Raw genomic sequence first — 16,073 nt, 5'->3', positions numbered from 1 at the left:
TGTTTATTTTATCCTTTATTTTTCCCTTAGCGATTTAAACGGTTTTATTGCATTAAGATGGTAGTGTTGCCATGGCCATAGCCACCTGTTGAGATACTACCTCTAGAGAGTTATTTGCTCCTTTGACTGGTTAGACATTACTACATTGGATCCCTCTCTCTGGTTACGGATCCTTTTTCTTCTGCCCTCACATACACCGAATAGTCTGGCATATTGTTTCTACGTTTTCCTCTATCCTCTTACACCTAACAATACTAACATTACCAAACAATTCTTCTTTGTTCAAAGGGTTAACTACTGCACCGTAGTTGTTCAGTGGGTACTACCCTCTTGGTAAGGGTAGAAGAGACTCTTCAGTTATGATAAGCAGCTCTTCTAGGAGAAGGATACTCCAAATTAAATATTTGTTCTCAAGTCTTGGGTAGTGCCATAGCCTCTGTCCCATGGTCTTCCACTGTCTTGGGTTAGAGTTCTCTTCCTCTTCTTATTTTGAAGTTTTTATAGTTTATATATGAAAAATTTATTTTAATGTCGTTATTGTCCTTAAGCATCTCTTGTAGTGTATTTCTTTATTTTCTTTCCTCGCTGTGCTATTTTCCCTGTTGGGCCCCTTGGGCTTATAGCATCCTGCTTTTCCAACTAGAGTTGTAGCTTGGTAAATAATGATAATAATAATAATAATAATAATAATAATAATCTAGAACTATGTTTTTCCTTCAAAGGTTTTTTATACTCAACTTATCTATGTTCGTCATTTACTTGTTTGTACATTACGCTATTTTTTTTCAACAGTTATCGCTAGTTTACACCTAATCAGTTTTTCTAGTCCCTAGTATCTTTGATTGACATTATTTTTTAAGGGAAACCTTCCAGGTTTGTCTCGCCTAGTAATTTATATTGTTTCCGACACTAAAATAAGAAAGTTTCAAATTCTAAGATGTATTTTATGATATTTCCTTGGTCACTAGATAGAGCTAGGAAATGTTAGACTTAGAGAGAGAGAGAGAGAGAGAGAGAGAGAGAGAGAGAGAGAGAGAGAGAGAGAGAGAGAGAGAGAGAGAGAGAGAGAGAGATGTGTGTGTGTAAAGAAAAAAAGGCACAGATGGGCACAGTTTCTGAAGCGGAGGATTGGACCTGCGAGTTGAAAGTGAGGAGACTTGGATTATCGATTTCAACCGATAGAATTGGGTAAAACTCTTTTGTCGCTGTGATGGCTTGAGATCGTTCATATAGGGACCCCCAAGGCCATGGGAAACCCTAACCTGGGAAACCCCTAACTTGGGAAACCCTAACTTCCACTGGACACGTGGGTGATTTGGAAAATTGTGACAGCGGAAAAAATCTAGAAAAAGAATTAACACTTTTTAATATTTTAAAAAGTTGATTACAAGCAATTTCGTTAACTTGATTTTCCCTCGTTTCAAAAAATCAAAGCATTTTATCATGCAAGATTTGATTATTTTTGCCATTCGATTCCTGTGGTTAGACAGGTATCACATTTTCATATTAGAAATTGCATGAAGTTATTAATTTCTTACTTTATGACAATTTCAAGTCATATTTAGTTCGGATGGCTTGGTTTTTTTCTTATTTGTTTTTCTTATAGTTATAGTTTTTCGTCTCAAGACTGGACATACTGAGATATTTTTATATATTTGCATATTGTTTATTTATTCAGCTATTGCCGTTTGTTCACACAACTAGCTCCCTCCGTTTAACTCAGGGGAAGTTTGTAATAACATAAATTGTACTGCGACACAATCAGCATTCCTTTCCAATTTCTAAGTCAAGGGTATAACTCGACAAAAATTCAATAAAAAGTATGTATCTCTATAGAAATGTATCCCGATATCTCAGCTTCATGAGGTCCCCATCTATGGGATGTTGTTAGACCATTACATTATTTTAAATACAAATCATTTGTGGATTAGACCAGCTCTGATAGAAAAAAAAAATGAGTATCTGGATGGGGGGGGGGGGGGGCTCTCTAGAGTATAGACTCTAGACCGATGCCTTTCATCTTGAATGCTCTTTAGAATCATTGTGACAGATTAAGGCGCGAGGAAAACATTAGAGTTCGTGACTTAATTTTACAATGATTCCAAAAGCCACAATATTTTCTAATGTTATTTCCTAACGCAACCTAAGGATATGCTGAACGGGAGATGCTAAATCTATTATCGTGAAATATTTTATCGATTGCGCCTTGTTTTCAATAAAATTATGGTGAGAAAAATCTTATAAAGATTATAGAGCTTCTACCAACAATAACCAATGACACATCATTATTTATCAGATAAGAAATTCTAAATGGTTGATTGATTTTAACGGCCATCTTACTTTCAGAAAGATTATTTGGTTGATATGGTGCCTGATAATTTCCAATCACTCACTCCTTCATTCACCTGGTTAATAAATCATTTGAGTAACGTAGTAAAGGCTGTCAAATAACAATTACTTGTTTGATAAATGTCTATTCTCTCCTGGGGATTTTAGACGTCATTCCCTATTAAAATTGTAAAAAAAAAAAAAAAAACTCTAGACTTCAGTGACGTCAGGAGTCAAGTGACTAACGTCACGAAAACATGTCACCAATGAGTGGTTGACAATACTTAACTTAGTCGGCGAATGGTTGGTGACTAAGCTGGAACAAGGTTGGCGACCATCTACAACTTTTGAGAATAATAATAATACTAAGAATAATGATAATAAAAACAATAATAATTAACATTATTGATTATTATTATTATTATTATTATTATTATTATTATTATTATTATTATTATCATTACAGATATGAAAATAGTAATATTTTACCAGCTTTTCCCCAAATAGGTCTCATATTTCCTTAACCAATCATCTTGTTTTGGAGTTCGAGTTGTCCTTATTATCAATTTTTGTTTCCTCTCTCTGTAGCCTGACCCTCCTTCCCTCTTGTCTTTCACATTATTCATTTATAAACGTCTATGAGTTGGTCCCCCTAAGTAAATAAGTCAAAATTTCTTCGTTTACCATCATTAAGATTTCCTGCCAATCAGGAAACTTATGAAATATTGACTGCCACCATGTCACATGATACATTAATCAATCTTATGTGTAAATTCTGTAAATCTTAGGTTTATTTATATTCCAGTCATGAAGAATTATGATAACTTTACTTTATTTCTTCATGTAGCTCAATTTTAATCATCAGAAGTGATCTCGACAGGAATACATACCAATTAGAGTGGAATCTATCTAATACATAATTATCTTCTTGCAGCTCCAATCCAACGTTTCACCGTATTTACATTTCATGAGGGAATGCGTCCGCATAAAGGAGGAACTTGAACAAATATCACAGAATTCTTATTAAGACATCGATAGAAGATCGTATTTAAATTTGCTTTTCCATTCCTTGAATTTCCGCGAATCTCTCCTCATGATAAACAAGCGCTCAATTACGCTCTAATAACGTTAATAATGCTGATCTGCTAGTCATAAGATGAAAATATATTTAAGTGTTTATTCAACTTTAAGGATAAAGGATTACTCTTATTTTTTTCATCATATATTACTAACAGGAAATACATGTCATATTAATAATTCTCATTTCATGTAGTAACTAATGAGAAATATTTTTATAGATTATGCAAATTCATCTTTCTCTTTTTCTGTCTTTACACACACACACACACACACACACACACACACATATATATATATATATATATATATATATATATATATATATATATATATTTATTTATACATATATATTTAAATTTTATTGGTCCAGGCAAGATATTAATAGGCAGGTCGCTAATTGCAATAGTTTCTATTTGTGATTTATATTTGTCACTGAGGCTATGAAAAGGACATAGTAAAAGTCTACTAAAATCTTTTGATGTGAAGATATTTTTTTCAGCCGTAATGTGAAACCGCTGACTCAGCATATTTTTGCAGTCTTGATAATAGCATTTTTTTCTTCGTTTTTTATCACCTATCATAATAACAATAATAATAATAATAATAATAGTAATAATAATAATAATAATAATAATAATAATAAATGTATAAACTGCTACGGGTATGAATGAATACCTTTGCTCAACAAATTTCCGAACTGAGAAACAAATACCGAACTAAAAACAAAACGAACTAAACTAAGCGACAGTTCTGGACGGCCAAAGTGACTGTCAAAATGGGAAACATTTCTTAAGGTCACAGAGTACTTGGAAAAATGATGACCAACAACGAACAATCAATGATTTGATTAACAAAATAGAAGAATATTGTTCTGATGAAGCAAAGCCTATGCATTCAGCAACATGAAAAACTATTTGAAGGAACATTTTGGAGAACAGATTGTCATTGCAGAGGTTTCAGGAAGGTCAAACGTTGTTTTTTGAGAAATACTGCTGCTAGAATATTGCACAAGATTCACTTGAAATCACAAGATAGAGGTTGTGACGAGAAGAGTAAAATCAAATGATAAACACAACAGCCACGCTAATAAAGCAAGACATCAAGAATAGTATGCAACTTCCAGACATGTATCCAACAAGTGAATTGCTTCCATCGAAGAGAACCTGTTCCATACCAGAGTCCTTGAAAAAACTTGCTCTTTGATATCTGTTGGTAACGAACCAAAACGTCCCGCATCCATTGGCCAAACAATTATCTCTTAGTGGATTCTGCGCTCAATATGTTGCTAACAGCCAAAGCTTACAATATAGATCTTCCCAATATCAGAAAGTTTCTCCCATCCCAAAATAAACATTGAATCATAATGCAAGAAAGTTGAGGAGCCTTCTTATGGAAGCGATCCTGTGGACCCAGGTTCCAGTGGTGGAACACGTTAACTCAAGCTGTCGTAAGATCTTGCTGTATTAGATACACTGTTGGGATATTTGTTGTGAGGGGAAAAGTCTACAGCTGATAATATATAATAGAGTCAAATCTTCTATAGAATTGCTAAGAAACAGGAGTCTGAAAAACTCGTTCTGGAGAACAATGGAACAGCGCCACTGTGGCTTCAATACATGAAAATGATCGACACCCTGAGAAGGTTCATAAATGCAGAAAGAACTGGACCCTGGGAACTCCATCTTCAAAGCCTCTTTGATATGTTACCAAATCTATGTATATATACCTGCAAAAACTGATGGATCTCCTAATTGAAATGCCGAATAGGTTCAGGTTCAGGTTCAGGTTGAGGCTTTGCCTTTGCAACGGCACCTCTGTTTCTTTTAGTTTTGTGTGTTCCTTATTTTCACTAGTTTTTCTCTTTTCATCCACATTTGTTGTAGTACACTTTTCTTATTTTCAATATTTTCTTCACAAAAAAGGAATTTTCCAACTGTTTGTGCACTATCTTCTTCGTATGGTTGTTGGAGCTCAATTGCTTTTATTCTTATATCACTAAACTGTGGACAATAAAACATAAAGTGGTTAGCATTTTCTTCTACATCACAGAATACACAGTTTATATTTCCATCTTGGTGTCTGTTTCTTATATTCAAGCCCAATGAGTTTGTCCTTGCTCTGAATAATAAAATTGACGAAAATGTGTTGTCATACACTTCCTCCTCCTTGATTTCACTTTTCCAGTTTTTATACAAAATTAGACTCTCCTTGCACTCCATTTCACTCTTCCATTTGCTTGTGTCCCAATCTCTTGTTCTACTCTTTATGTCCTCTTTCGTACATCTCTTGACTTCTCTCATCGCCATCCCACATTCTTCAGCATTCTTCTTCACATGCGTCCACCACTTCCTCTCTTTTTCTTCCATATCATTGACTATTACTGTTAGTAAGTCCTTTTCTCCCTTATAAATGCTATTAAGGTACCTCAGCTTTCCATCCATTACCCTTGTTTTCATAGCAGATGCTCCTACATCCCCTCTCAAGGCTACAAATGCTGTATTCTTTACACCACCTAACATCCTTCTATACACTCCATTCTCTATTCTCTGCAACTTTTCTATTTCCGTTTCCGTTATGTTAATTACATTTGTTCCATATAATATAGAAGGTAGTGCTACACTTTTCCAGTATGTTTTCCCTATCAGTATCTTATTACAACTTTTTTCGATGATCGAATATGTAAGATTAGCTAGCTTTTGCGCCTTAACTATCATTTCACTTTTCCGTGTTTTGAACATGTTCCTACTATCATCTACCTTGATACCTAGGTGTTTAATATTGCTTACTACTCTTATTCCCTCTATATTATCTGGTTTCTCCTTCATATTATATATAAGTACGCTACTTTTGTCTCTATTTATGTCTAAACCACACTGCTTTCCTATATCTATCACTTTCCTTATGTTCAATTCAGCATCCTCTATATTCTCAGCAAGCTCTAGGACATCATCAGCAAAAAGTAATACTACTAGCTTTATAATATCATTTTTAAAACCATTACCTTCCTTTTCTACTTGTTTTATAATCTGATAAGTAATTAATTTGAATAATGTTGTAGAGCCAGTACACTTCGTGAACGGTCTTCCCGGGGTTCGCAGATCTGATCAACTTTCTCCTCTCCCCTCTCCCCCTCCTACTACTCCTACTTCCCCCTCATAATACTACTACTCCTCCTCCTTCTCCTCCTCCCCCCCCCTCCTTCTCCTCCTCCTCCCCCCTCCTTCTCCTCCTCCTTCTCCACCTCCTCCCCCTCCTTCTCCTCCTCCTCCCCCTCCCCCTCCTTCTCCTCCTCCTCCTCCTCCTTCTTCTTCTTCTTCTTCTTCTCCTTCTTCTTCTGCTTCTCCTCCTCCTCCTCCTCCTCCTCCTCGTAGAAGAGGAACTTGTCTCTCCCTTACCGAAGTCCCTCTTATACGCTGTCGTAGAAAGATTTTTCCAATATATTTAGATTTTTCCATAATTTTCTTTTGATGTTTAACCAAAATTTAGGATTTTGCAATTAATTTTCTTTTGAAGCTCCTGAAGACCATATAAACGCCAGACACAGAAATCTACCGGCTTCAGATCAAAACTCGACCTTAGGAAGTTACGCATATCTAAATGATAGCTTCGGTTAGGTTCAGATAACCACATATTCCGTTTACAGGCCGTATAAAAGAAGGGTTTTAAACATTTGCATGAGTATTTAAAGACTCTTCATCCTGGAGAGAGGGGAGAAAAACCACGCTGGATCAGCGGCGGAAGAGGAAGGGAAGAGAAGACTGACGGGATGAGGATGGAAGATTTTGCAGTCTGAAGACCATCATGTATCTCCGAGCGCAGATCATCGAAGTTGCTTCACGCAGTAGAAGCTTCAACAAATTCAAATGTAATCTTACAAACGTATTGATTCTTTTACAAACGAGGATTTTCTGGGCTCGAGGAGTTTTCTCCACGAATATTCTGCGGCGGATGAGGATAAGCTTCGAAGACATTCTGCAGAATATGACCTCCAACCCAATGAGGAACATTCCGGAAAGGATTCGGTGCATAATGTTGCTGTTTTCTGTATTCCTATTTTCATCAGATAATTCTCTCTCTCTCTCTCTCTCTCTCTCTCTCTCTCTCTCTCTCTCTCTCTCTCTCTCTCTCTCTCTTATAGATAAGGCTCGATTATATAATGCGACTTTAGCTTTCATTTAGGCCGAAGCGTATATTATGGTACTGTATATGAATATTTATTAATTCTATTAGCTGTGTCTTCTCCATCATGAGGCTCAATCAATACTACACAGTATTCTAAGTTTTATTCCAGCGGTGACCAAGTTTAGAATGATCTTGCTAATCTGTATGTGAATCAGCAGAACTTCAAATAACTTAAGACATGTCTGAGGCCTTTGTCCTGCAGTGGACAAGAAATGGCTTTTATTGTTGTTGTTGTGTATACCATTATATATACTGTTTATGTGTGTGCATATGTATGTGTGTATGAGTGTATATATATATCTGTATATGTATAATATATTGTATAGTGTATATATATATGTATATATATATATATATATATATATATATATATATATATTATACAATATATTATACACAGTAATATTATACATTATTATACAATAAACCGGAAAAGCCAATTTGGGCCTTATACCTCCGAGAAGAGCGGCTCTGTCTTGTCTAAGCTTTTCTCATTATCAAGTTCCTCAACGATAACGACAGGCGATCTTAACGACGGCATCTTCTGATTATTGATCTGGAATAACACAGGGATATCCCCCCCCCCCCTTTCAAGTATGCGCAAGAGCGTGTGGTTAGATGTCTCTTTGAACATCAGGTTCAAGTATTGTTGATAGTGATATACAATCACGTCAATACTGTGAAATGTCTTGGGAGAATATTTTCTTTAAAGTCTGATCTTCCAGGTCCTTGCCTCTCTGAATGAGGAAGTTAATGATAATAATAATAATAATAATAATAATAATAATAATAATAATAATAATAATAATAATAATAATAATGTTTCTCATTAGAAATGTAAGGGAGCTATAAGTTTTCTTACATATGCAAGCTTTCAATAATTGAAATACCAAATAAATTCATTATAATAACAAAAGTTTATATATATATATATATATATATATATATATATATATATATATATTATATATATATAGGCACTAAAGATACTGAAGTCATAAAAATATGACACAGTAAATTATAACAGTGGAAAGGTGTGAGATTAGCCCCGAGTGTCTGTATTTATTGCCCTAAAATAAACATGGAAATAACTTAGCAAATTACATGAGACAAAGAGGAATAACAGGATGTGCAATTTGTTGGAGTACATATTCGTTATTAAATGATGAAGGGTTCATTTTAAATGTCCTTTAACCTCTATACGGACTCTTGCTGGAGAGAAAACAAAACCTCTCTCAGTTACACAAACTATTTGTTCTTGTACATCATTGAAAGATGGGATTAAATACTAAACTATTTAACAGTCTGAGTTTCCCAGATACATAAAATGGGCTGAATATATTTATGTTCGTGTGATTCATTAACAAATCAATTTCGAAATTAAGTAGATAAATAGAGAAAATAAAATCATTCATAAAATCAGATGAGTTGTTGAACGTTGTCATGGCTAAAGTAACACGAAAATTACATTTGATTCCTGGAATAGTCTTCAGAAGAAGAGAATAACAGTTTTATCAAGAATATAAATGAAACATCCTTTATGAGAGGACTCATATTAATGAAAATATATAAGATATCTGATGTAATATAATAGTTGCATATTAAATCGAGATTATTATTGAGGATGGCAAAAGATTTTAAGTGATATTGGAGAGAATGAGAGCTACTGAAAGCAAGTTTTATAACAATAGAATTTCTCACAGAGACAGAGTATATCGGTTGAAATATAGCCATTCATTTTTTCCTTATGTTTTAAGTACCTCTCAAAATTATGGTAATCAACTGGAAAAGCGAAAATTTCAATATTGTTATTAATAAGAAGAAGTATTGCATATGAAGATTAATATAGATAACTAGTATAGATATAAATTATAAAAAACAATATTTCTAATGATTCAAGAAAAATATATACAAAATTCAATCGTACTAAGTAAAAGAATTTGAAAGCAACAATGAAATCACACGTGATATATAAAGAATCTCCCTGGCATCGTCCTAAAGGACTCGAGAGAAATCCTAAAGGCACGCCACTGCCTATGATGAGACTTTAAGAAGTCCAGACGATAAAAGTTGGGATTCAATCCGATATTTGGAACGCTGCTTCGTCCGCCGGACTTCAAAGAAATTCCTGAACTTCCGAAAAATTCCTTTCTCCAGAAAAAGAGATTATTGCTGTCCAGTGCAGAGCGATCAAAAAATTGCAAGCAAGTGCAAAAAGATGAAAATTTTGTTTGCCGACGCTGTCTCGTGAATTCCTAACTGAAAGTCTTCGTGTTTCAACAGAATATTCTATTTTTTTGTTTGCTTACATCGAAACTAAGAAACTAGAAGTAAAAATACGAACGTTTCATTTTTTCTATTTCGTTTTTATTTTGTGGGGCGGTGTGTCTGTGTCTTTAGGAAATATGTAAAATTTTCGTTCTGGCGGCTCTTTTGGTGAGATACGACAGACATGAAAGTTGAATAGCATTTTCCAATATAACTAGATTAGAATATATATATATATATATATATATATATATATATATATATATATATATATATATACCATATGGTTTCCTCGCTTTAGGTTGTCCGCAAACTTGCGTGTGAGAGATATAAAGAAAGGTAGAAGCATTGTTTGTTTTTATTCTCTAAGAGCCACACCCTGTTAGGGTTATCACTGTCTTGTTCACAAACATAATGTTTTTGTATATATATATATATATATATATATATATATATATATATATATATATATATATATATATATATATATATATAATTTAACGAGCGTAATGTTGAATATATATATATATATATATATATATGTGTGTGTGTGTGTGTGTGTGTGTGTGAAAGAGAGAGAGAGAGAGAGAGAGAGAGAGAGAGAGAGAGAGAGAGAGAGAGAGAGGTTGTGTGCGTGTGTTTAGGGATTTTTTTCTTTTCTGAGTGGGGACACCTTAACGGGGTGAAAAGGTTTGTGTATTCCCACGATCAACAAAGCTGTACTAGTCAGGGCCATTCATACTAGATTGGTTTGCTATGAGCGATCAGACCAAAGTCTCCCACCATCACTAAGCCGTAGTAGCCAGCGTGATGATACAAAAGCCAAATCTTGCACATGACCTTCGTCCTGCAGTGGACTAGAAATAGCCCATTTGTTGTTATTATATGTATGTTTTTGCGTATCATAGCGACAATAACCTCTCTACTACGATTAACAATCTCTACAGGCCATTTTGAGATCCAAATAAAGGGAACGAGATAATACCATCTTTCCGCTGAAAGACTTGAATCGGAACACGAGAGGGTTTGGTTGGTAAATACTACTTGACATAATGGTAATGTTTTACCGACAGGAACCTGTAGTGAACATGTTCGAGTCTTGTCGGGGAAAGGTAACGTTATAACCAATATCTACATCTATAGTCTTTGGTTATCTCGTTCCCTTTATACGAATTTTAAGAAAGACTGGTAGAGATGAGAGAATCCTAAGAGTGTGATGGAGAAGAACAAGTAGTAGTTGTGGGTATTGCAATGCACGTGTAATAAGCAACAAACATACAAATGAAGAAGAATGATCTATATTTCTCTTCCACGCAGTCCACATAGAAACCTCTATCGAATTCCGATCCAGTTAACCTAAACGACAAAAGCCGTTAAATGTAACACGCTAATTTCAACTCTTATTTTCATTACTGTTAATCTATTGTCATTTGTTATGCTAATGTCACCCTATGGTACCTTTGTAACTAATGCTTTTCATGTAATACTGAACCTAAGAGACAGAAACTGTTGAATGTACACATGCATATGTCGAGTTTATTATAATTTTTTTTTATATTTTTCTTTTGATAAACTAGTTGTTTGGAGGATCTTGTGCCGATAACACCTCTTCCAGAATCATCATACTTTAAAAAATACCCTCATTACAGAGTGTTTATTTCGGTCGGGTCATATACTTCTGATGAATACACTTTTCTGTGAATCATCTGATTTAAATGTATGCCGTTACCTATTTATATAGGCCCACTCACCTATATATTTATCCATACATATATACACACATTATTTATTTATATATATATATATATATATATATATATATATATATATGTGTGTATATATATATATATATATATGTGTGTGTGTGTGTGTGTGTGTGTGTGCACTGTATAAATGTATATGTATAGATCTAATTTATATGTATATATATATGTGTGTATATATATATATATATCTATATATATATAATTTATATATATATACACTGTATATATATATATATATATATAGAAATATATATATATGTATATATATATATATATATATATATATATATATATATATATATATAGGCAATCATAAATGCAAAATATGTATCAGGCCATGAATGGAAAGGTAAATAACATAAAGATATTATAAACAAACATTAATGATGTGGTAAACAAAGTATGATATCAATCCATTCCCTTCTCTCTACCTAGACATTATAAAAGTCTTTCATGTTTGTCATCAATTTTTTTAATAAAAATATTTGTGATTGGAAAGACTAGTGACTCTTCCTTCAATTTTGGTCAACTTAACTTTGATGTACTCAGGCCTACATACCCTTAGTAGTCTCATATCAGCTACACAGAGGGAAAGGCAGATGAATTTAAATATTTAGACTGGCTTGAATAGAAATGTATGTCGGACAAGTTATTGGTTGACTAATAACTTATCAAAAATTGTTACAAATGATTTTTTTTCCTGTTTATTCAGGTTGACTTAAGTCTTGCTTCATAGTTCATTTGTTATTTACCACTAATTTTAGTATTTTTACTTCTTTACTTCCATTTTTATCTTAACAGTTTTTTTTCCTTACTTAGCTCCTTTGACTGGTAGTACTGTTTTTCAAATAGTACAGTAGCTTGAATAATAATAATAATAATAATAATAATAATAATAATAATAATAATAATAATAATAATAATAATAATAATAATAATTGCTTCTGATCCATCCTCCGCTACGGAAATGTTGTAATGCCATATATATATATATATATATATATATATATATATATATATATATATATATATATACTGTATATATATATATATAATGTATATATATGTATATATATGTATGTATATATATACACACACATATATATACCTGTATGTATATATATATATATATATATATATATATATATATATATACACACACATACATATGTATATATGTATAGGTATATGTGTATATATATAAATATATATTCATATATATGTGTGTGTATATAAATATATACAATATGTATATATGTATGTATGTATTTATGTATGTATGAATGTATGTAAATATATGTGTATAATTATGAATATATATTTCAAAATAATATATTAAATTTATTTATATATTTAATTATATGTATAAGAGCACTTGATTCATGACCTAAATAATGTTCTAGACGATATTAACGTCAGTTTTTTTTGGATACCGATAAAGCTGTAAACAAAAGCTCAAACTTGATGGAATAATAAAAGACAATAATAATAACCTATTTCTTTTTAATCATCAATATTAATACCGTGAAAACTTCCAAATTAATTAGTATTGTTGTTGTTTGTGTTTATGAAATGGCGGCCTCTCTTTTACTGATGGATTTATGCAGCTCATAATGAGGTTGCCGGCGGCCATTGTTGTGGGCTTAGTAGAGTAAACAGGAAAGAGAGGAAAGATTTGTTTTTATTCGAACTTATTCAGGTATAGACTTAATAGTGTATGTGACCCGTCAAAAATAATAGCTAAATATTTAGATTCAACCCTTCCCACCCTCTCCCCTTTTCCTAACTACCTCTAGGGGTAACCCCCCCCCCCCCCCCTCTCACGAGGGTATGATTACACTCTGCCCCTACCCGACGGACGATGAAAAACCGAGTAGTCATACATTTGGCAATGGCACTCAGTGTAACTGGAAGGAAATAAATATATATATATATATATATATATATATATATATATATATATATATACGTGTGTGTGTTTTTGTGTATTTGTGTGTGTTTTAGTTGTTTGTTTTCCGACTTCATAAAGTACTTGTGGTGACTGCGAGCCGTCTTTCTAGCAGTGCTCTAAAATCATTGCCTAAAACGACCTGAATTCCAAGTATTGTTATTTTCTGGTTTTGATTGAGATTGAGACACTATTCCCTCCTGTTTCCGGTCCTTTACACTAACACTGGCCATCTAGTTTTCGACAAAATTGTTCCCTAGTGATGATTTCCTTCTTGATTTATCACCGTTGAAGATGTCTTACCATTTTCCACAAATCTCATTTGATTTAGGGAGCTAACGAATTGCCTTTTGCTTCGGTGCCTGTGTAGTAAGTATTAAGTTACTCTTTCCATAGAGCACCTTCATCCACTTGTCGTTGAGGTGCCCTGTTGTAACATTGCCTCAGTTTTGCAGGAGGATTATCAGTCCTGTTTCTCGTATGTTCAATGATATCTATAATATTTTAGTTGATTATGTTATCCTTGTTTGCTTGTAGTGTTAATTTATTATTGCTTTTTTATCTCTTGCTATTTTGTTTGTCATTTTCACTTTCTCTTGTTCTCCTTTTTACATACAGTAAATGCATTACTTTATGGAAGGTTGCTGAGGTGGTGAATGGAATTTAAGGACGATAGTGATAAAATGAAAGTGATAATTATAACTCAATTTTGAGGAGAATGATGATAGTAATAATGAAAATACTAACGATTATTATAACCTCTAAGACCAAACATCCCAAAAGCCTACGATTTTCCAAATGCTACCAAAACTGTCTGTGCTGGTGTGCCAATTGATTCGTTTATAGAGATAATTAGCTTGTAATGACAGGACGAGAGCAATCAGTGGGCTAGTTGACTCGCTAATTAGGTTATTTAGTTCATAAAATCACAAGGATTCCCTGAAATTATACCATTACCATAAAATCATAATTAGAACCATTTCCCTTTTTCCAACAATGGTTTTGTTTTATCCAAATATATTTTGTTATGAAAAGATCTCACTAATTTATATTTGTATTCATTTAATTATTTACTAATTTTCCAACAAGCAGAGTTAGGCAAAGTTTGTGGTAACTATTGTCTTTCCGTATGTCTGCTCGTGTGTGTTTGTCTATAAGGCCTACCTTGCCGTCTTAAGCCTTGCAATATTGTGAATATTTCAATCAAACCTGGTACCAAAGTGTTGCATCATACAGAGATTGGTATGAAAGATTATTCGTCCGCTTGTCCGTCAGTTAGCAATTTACCTTGTTTTTGTTATTGCTATTATGTAAGACTTTGCTGTAGATTTTGTACACAAAATTATCCTTTACCTTAACTTAACTTTATTAGACAAGGACATTTTATTTGGAATTTTTACTCACTGAATCGTTCTCAATGTCCTTCATTAAAAAGAATAGCTTTCATATTGGACATTCGTTTTTCACAAATAAATTAGGTCAGGCGACAATTTTTTGAGTTATCTTCCACTAAAATAAAAGTAATGCGATGTTTTCTGTCTTTTGGTATGCTTTCTTTTTTAGAAGTTAGTTGGAGGTCGGTAGCCAAAGGGGCCATTTATTGCATTAGGAGTACTACCGAGTACCAGTTGGTCCATTTCGACAAGATAAGGAGACTAGCTTTCGCTGCATTTTCCCTTTTGGAAGTCTTTTTCGCTAGTTCTTTGTCTGACTGTCTGTCGTGACTGTCATTCTTGCCATTTACAACAAAGACAGACCGTCATGAACGGATGTTCATTAATTAAGATTTTCTGTAAGTTCATCTGCCAATATGCACATACAGTACCTTGCTTTTCCTATTATCATCATGATTATGTGAGGGCCTTATCAAAAGGTACCATTATTAGTTCCAAGTCCATATATCTTGCATACATCTTTAACATTATCCATAACTTTTGAAAATAAAAAGGCGGAGGGTATATTTAAGGCTCACGCTGCTAATAAAGCTATTTTAATTATAATAAAGTTACTGACCTTCACCTTTGAACTAAAAATAACTGTTATTAGGGCATTCGTGTCACATAATTACATAACGTCAAAATCCTTTATCTTAGCAAGAACCCTGAATGTCTTTTTCGATATTTCATCATTTCCGAAGATTCTTATATAGGCTTCAGTTTGGTATCGTTGAACAATAGAACATTATTGCGTTCGCTGTTATTTCAAAATGCCAGTTTTTATCATTCAAAATTAGTTAATATGTACAGTTGGACACAGGAATTCCTGGCACACCTTGGTCTGCGTGTATCCTGGCCGACCACTTATGCCATCTCTCCCTACATTGTCTGTTTGGTTACTAGCCGGGCAGTAAGGGTGTGGCAAGGTGGACTTCCTAAGAGCGTGGTCTGCCAGGAATTCTTGTCCAACTGTACATGGGAAAACCTTGCAAGGTCATTATTCCATTAAGAAAGATATAAAACAGAAGGTAGGTAAGTGGATAAAATAACGCATATAAAATGGCA

Source organism: Palaemon carinicauda, chromosome 37 (assembly GCF_036898095.1).
Source record: "Palaemon carinicauda isolate YSFRI2023 chromosome 37, ASM3689809v2, whole genome shotgun sequence".
Taxonomy (NCBI): domain Eukaryota; kingdom Metazoa; phylum Arthropoda; class Malacostraca; order Decapoda; family Palaemonidae; genus Palaemon; species Palaemon carinicauda.
This window is presented reverse-complemented; position numbering follows the sequence as displayed.